Below are 6,818 nucleotides of genomic sequence, written 5' to 3'. Positions count from 1 at the left end.
AAGATAGTTTCATTTGGATAAAAATAAAAAAGATAGGAGAGTTCTATCACTTAAGTACCATATTTGTAGTCTTTTCTCTTACATTTGTAATTTTACTCACCTTTCATTATTCACTACATTATTGCATCTTAATCTCACTTATAGATAACACTTTTTTTTTAAACTCAACTCTCAATGAAAAATATCAATTATTATGACTTATTCAATTTAAGACTCATAACATTACTAGACCCTTCAAGAAATGTATCGCAATATACATCCTTAATTAATGGTAACTCAATAAATATATACTTAATAATATTTTTTAATTTATTTAACCAATTACAAATACTCAATGAAATGCAGGGTTTGTGAATTACCTCGTATCACAAGAATCTGGAGAAAGAACATGAACACCAATACCATAATGAATGTAGCTGATTTTATCAATCATGTTGTCTTTATTTCCTCCATTGATATTACTATTTAGAAGCAATGTTTAGCAGAACTTATGTTAAGGACATAGTCATGCTCTTTTCTCACGTTTTACCACACTAAATACAACAAACATAGTGTTTGAGAAAGAGAAACAAAATATTAATAATGTATGTTTCTGTAAGCTAATTCTCAAAAGATATAGATCAATAGCTGAATGATAAACCAAAAGAAGTATATATATAAGCGATAGTTAGTGATGGCTATGTATGAACAAAATAAAAGCAAAAAATTATTCTTGCAACTGTTGAAAATAAATTGATTATCTTAAACTGAAAAATACCCTTATTTACTGATACTAACATGTTGGCTAATATATCATTGCTAATTCCTTGCATTTTTTGTTTAATATGTTGGGTTAAAAGTGCTTATTTTAATTCCCCATATTTCGAGTCAGAAGCTAACTCTATCTCTCTTTTTTTTTTTGTTAAGCAAAATATATATTATTAAAGAGAATTCAAGGGGAACTCAAAACCCATATACATAGAGAAAAAAACTGATACTTATTCTGAAAAATAAAAACTAGAAACATATTTATGTAAAGTTAAGACAAAATCAATTTCGTAGGTTCAGATACCAATATGCTAACAAAATAGCTTCTCCCTTACTAACAAGTAATAGTCATTTCCAAGACCTCAGAATAATAGAATCTATGACTTCCTTCTCATCCAAAACATAATTGAAAAATACTATTCTATTTTTATGTAACCACAAAGACTACACTGTATTTACCCAAACAGTTAATAAACACATCATTCTCTTTTACTGCAACCAACATCAACCCAAGAAAGCAAGTGAGTCGATAAATCTGAAGGCAAAACCAGTGAGAATCCAAGCTAACGTGCAATAAAATACCAGATTTGAGATGAAACTGAGCACGTTAAAAACAAATGAGTTGGAAGTTCCTCCAAATCATGACTGAAACAACAAGTTATATTATCAATTTGAATACCACCGTCAATCAGCAAACTTTTACAAGGAAGTGCATTTAACAATAATTGCCAAAAAATTACTAGACACTTAAGAGGGACCTTCCCTCTCCATAACCTTTGCAAGGCGTCTGCGTACATTGATCTACACTATTAAGACTACCAAAAAGTTCAAATAGCCATGAATACGCATATTGCACTGAATAACAACATGAAAAATCCGCCTTCTATACCCATTTATCTTCTTGTTGCACCTTAATAGAAACTCCAGCGACAAGCTCTAACAAAAGATTAAAGCTTGAAATCTCATGTTGAAAGAGTACTTTTCACCAACTAATATCCGAAACCTCGTCGACAAATCCTAGGTCTGCGGCTTTGGGGCTAGAATGCGCTGTTAGGAGGCGGCCATCCATGCCGGAGAGTCTGACGGCGGTGGCTCCGGCCTTGTTGATGAGCGAGACGAGCGTTTTATTGACCTTGCCGATGAGGACCATGGAGACGATTTCCATTGTGTCAGCGTCGGTGACGCGAAGGCCGTCGCGGAAGATGGCGGGAATGTTGAGTCAACTGAGCCAGTTGTTGATCTCGAGGCCGCCACTGTGGACCATGTTGGGGCGGAGGCCGACGCAGGAGAGGAGGACGAAGTCGTTGATGATGGAGGCTTGGAGTTCCGGGGACTTCATGGCGGTGCTGCTGTACTTGATGACAATGGTTTTACCTTTGAATGAAAGGGAGCGATTTGGAGAGGACGTCAACTTGGTACTGACCCGAAGTGGCAGTGGATGGAAGCTGGATTTGGCTAGCCACCGCTGATATGGTACGAGAGCGAGTGGAAGGGTAGGAGAAATTAGAGGGCGTTGTGGTTTGGGTTTTGATTTTGGTTGTGAATGGAAAAGATGAACACAGATTAGTGAGGCTTCATGCTGCCCCTCCCATCATTTTGTTTACAGACAGTGTGTGTGAACTGTGAAGTCGAAGTTGCAGAGTAAGGAGGGTTTTGGTATTCGATGGCTACTGTCATTTTATGCACTTCAATCGCTATTTTATGGTCATTTTTCATCACGTGCTACGCATACTTGTTTTCTTTTTTTTTATAGTAATAATTATTATTGTTATTTATGTTTTTGGTCTTTACTTATTTCTGGCAGTTACATTTAGTTTTAGGTAAATATAAATATGGAAAACTCAAAAGCATGTTTACAAACAACAAGTTTATGTTTCTTTAAAAAAATATGCCCCAACACTAATTGCGAACAAGGATACGGATGGATACAGATCCTCTCATGTTCTAGCGGGAACATGAGGCTCATGTCCATATTCGCTTAAGCGAATGATGAATGGTTTAAGCAAATTTGAGTGAATTTTCGCTTAAGCGGAGAGTTTTAGCTTAAGCGAAGAAATAAGGGGCCTGTAGTTTGAGATAAGAGAGCGGTTAAAATGAACCACTTTCTTATCTCAAACTAACAGAGCGGTTCAAATTGAACCGCTCTCCAAAGTTAAGTTCTGAGAGCGGTTAAGTTGTCAACCGCTCTCTTTAGTGTAACTTCTCAGAGCGATTTGATCTTAACCGCTCTCTTTAGCTTAACCGCCTAAGCGAATATTGTTAATCTTAAGCAAATTTGGGACAGAGAACCATTAACTTCAGGCTAGTGACTCGCTTAAGCTATTTTGAAATCGCTTAAGCAAACAAGTGATTGGCTCGAAGCAAATGCAAGCAAATGTTATTAAAATAAAGCAAATTTGGGACAGAAACCAATGATGCACAGGGCTATAATTCGCTTAAGCTAATTAGTATCCGCTCAAGCGGATGGATGTATCGCTTGAGCCCTTTTTGTGAAGTTGCAGCGAATTTAAAATCGCTTAAGCGACAATAATGGCTTAAGCGAATTATGCAAAAAAATGGCAAATTATGCAAAAAGTGACAGCATGTAATCAAAGGGTAAAATTTTACAAAATTTGTTATCAAAGTCAATTCCACTCATCTAGAAACAGTTAAATGTGACAGCAAAACATGGATAAATAGTTCATTTCGTTCCATTCCATTAATGGTACACAATTGTTCACAATGATGCATAACAAAAAATAATTCATTAATACATACCCAAGTCAATAACAAAATACGCTGAGGCATTCCATTCCATTCCAATCAAATATCATCCAAAAAAAATTATATAATTGGTATCATGAAGTTGTTCCTACAAAATAAGAAGAGATATTAGGAACCACCATTAATGATTAGACAATGTAAAGTTAAGTTGAAACTTATTACTCTCAATAAATATGTGAAACTTAATTGATTAACTAATGTGTGAGGAGGATCATAACATGGAGGTGCCAAACAATGTATTTCAACTAGATCACAAACCATTGGTTAATATTCCTATAAGATATGAACACCCATATTGTTATATTATATGGTTATAATATGGAAGTTAACTGAATTGTATTTATTGTTATTCAAAATCATTATATAAATAAACGTGAGATGCTAATTGATCTAAAATTGGAGTTTTACTCTTCGCTTGGGCGGTTAAGCTAAAGAGAGCGGTTAAGATCAAACCGCTCTGAGAAGTTACACTAAAGAGAGCGGTTTTGAACCGCTCTTCAAAGTACACTTCTGAGTGTGGTTCAATTTGAACCGCTCTCTTATCTCAAATTGCAAGCCCCTTATTTCTTTGCTTAAGCTAAAACTCTCCGCTTAAGTGAAAATTCACTCAAATTTGCTTAAGCCATTCATCATTCGCTTAAGCGAATATTGACATGAGCCTCATGTTCCCGCCAGAACATGAGAGGATTCATATCCATCTGTATCCCTGTTTGCAATTGGTGTTGGGGCATATTTTTTTAAAGAAACATAAACCTGTTGTTTGTAAACATGCTTTTGAGTTTTTCATATTTATATTTACCTAAAACTAAATGCAACTGCCAAAAATAAGTAAAGACCAAAAACATAAATAATAATTATTATTATTATTATAAAAAAAGAAAACAAGTATGCTTAGCACGTGATGAAAAATGACCATAAAATAGCGGTTGAAATGCATAAAATGATAGTAGCCATCGAATACCAAAACCCTCCCTACTCTGCAACTTCGACTTCACAGTTCACACACACTGTCTGTAAACAAAATGATGGGGGGTAGCAAAAAGCCTCACTAATCTGTTTTCATCTTTTCCATTCACAACCAAAATCAAAACCCAAACCACAACTCCCTCTAATTTCTCCTACCTATTATCCTACCCAAATTTTTCATGACGAACATTCTATGCCATTACTAGACTTTAATGCAGCCGAAACACGGGTTTAAAATAGGCCTAAGTAAAGTGCGATAAATTTGTCTTCCCTTCAACAGAATTCTGAGTAAGTCTTTGTCTCAATCTTTGCTTTGTAGTTAAGCCTCTGCTTTCTAGAATAGTGTGGCTAGCCACTCTGGCTAACCGCTTGATGCAGCAAACACCCTTGGGATAAGAAACTGCAGGGCTTGAGTGTGCTTCTGAATTGCCTGACTCACTCTTGATGCAGTGATGATGTTTTATTATTTGCTTTGACATTTTAAATAAAGAATATTGTCCTTCTTTTGATTAATGTTTTCCCAGTGTGTAATGCATGGCGTCATGCATTAATTCGGACGGAGCGTTGTGGACATGCTTGAGAAATTTAAGTATGTGAAGCTCTTTTTTGGGGGATTATGTTTTAGCTCAGTCATTATTGTAGTTTATATCTCATATTCATTTCAGGCAAGCTCTTCAGTTGACCAATGGTGATCCTGGACCTGTGATTTTAGAGATTACTAATACAATTGAAGGTGGCCCACCAGTTGATGTTTCTATTGTTAGTTCTATGTAAGATATTATGCATTTATGGTTTTTATCTTTTTGCTGTATTGTAACAGGATATTTATTGATATAAAAGCTAAGCTGGGCCAATTGTGTTCAAAAGTAGGGAATATCTCTAATATTTGTATTAAATGTTTGCATTGTTTTCTTTATTTGAATTTATATCCATTTTATCTTTTGGTCGAAGATCTTGTTCAGATAGTTAGATAATCAAGTTTCTCCGATGAGACTCGATGATATTTCTTGTCATGAACAAGAATGGTTGGTAACTTGATTTTTCAGAGGTCGCTGCTCATTTTGCACCTAATTGGGGCAGCTTAGGTTAGATATTTTGAGCACAAAGTTACCTAGACCACAAACCTAAATGTTTATGTTGTGACTTCTGGCTGGTAAAGCTGGTTAATGATTTGGAAGTATTGCTCGCATTGTTCTGGAATAGCGAGAAAAGGAAGGAAATCAATGGGAAAAAAAGTAGGGACTGAAAACACCTTTAGATCTTAGTTATTTTACAAAAATAACCTCTGATTATATTTCTGCTTCAGATAACATTTAGCTAAAAGTGCACCTACAATCTTGGATAATTCTCTTTCTGCTAATTCATATCTCAACATCTTATACATGCCATCAACATTTTCCTATTCCACAAGTGTCTGCAATAATAATTCTGTATATAGTCAAGACTTAGAAGATGGTCCTCGAAGTAACCTAGATAATGTTAGATACACTGATTGTGTTCATTACCTACAAGAGGTGAGCATATCCATTTTCTGCAAATAATAGGCTTGTGAATGCTCTTATAATTTAACAATTTGTGATCTATTGTTAATTTAAATAGCTATGCATCAGTTTGAAGAATGTATATCATAAATTTTTGGGCTTGTATAGCAAGTCTCTGTACACTTTTCTGCATTTCATTATTCTTAAACAAAAAAAAAGTTTTAGTTACATTTACTATTCTTGTGATATATATATTGTATAATCTAAGTATCTATGTATGTTGAGAATGTTTTTAACTTTTGTGAGTTGCTTGCAACTTTTTTATTTCTGAATTGTTTAAAATTTTGCAGTATGCACGCCAGCATTTACTTGGTTTTATGTTTAGGCATGGTTACTACCATGTCGCTTGCTTTTTGGTCTTTCCTCCTGGCGCCGTCCCACCACCATCACAGCCATCAATCATGAGTGGAGTGTCTTCTTCATCACCCCAAAGACTAGATTCTTTGGCAACTGATTATGGAACAATTGATGATCTATGTGAATTGCGCTTTGGTTATGGTGCTATACCTATTTTGGAGGAAGTCATTTCAACTAGAATGTCATCTACTAAATCCCAGGATGGAGTGGTGAATCAGTATACAGCAACAGCCCTTGCCCGTATCTGCCTCTGTTGTGAAACTCACAAGCATTTTAATTATTTATATAGGTTTCAGGTAACTTCTCTATTTAATCAGTTGCTATAAAATTGGAAGCAAGGCTAAAACTATGGAGTACCTGTTTTTATATCTTTGGAGATAATTGGGTTTGCCCATTTTTGTTGGAGTTCTATACTTGGCTTCTTTGCAGAGTTTTTATTAACCG

General features: G+C 35.1%; 1 pseudogene; it reads right to left on the bottom strand.

The window, feature by feature from the left end:
- Nucleotides 1–1,729: 1,729 nt before the first annotated feature.
- LOC113874324 lies at nt 1,730–2,342 on the bottom strand (annotated as a pseudogene).
- Between the last annotated feature and the right edge of the window lie 4,476 nt (nt 2,343–6,818).

Source organism: Abrus precatorius, unplaced genomic scaffold, assembly GCF_003935025.1.
Source record: "Abrus precatorius isolate BTA unplaced genomic scaffold, Abrus_2018 Scaffold8, whole genome shotgun sequence".
Classification (NCBI taxonomy): domain Eukaryota; kingdom Viridiplantae; phylum Streptophyta; class Magnoliopsida; order Fabales; family Fabaceae; genus Abrus; species Abrus precatorius.
Note: the sequence above shows the minus strand (reverse complement) of the source record. Positions and strands in the feature narration are given on the sequence as shown.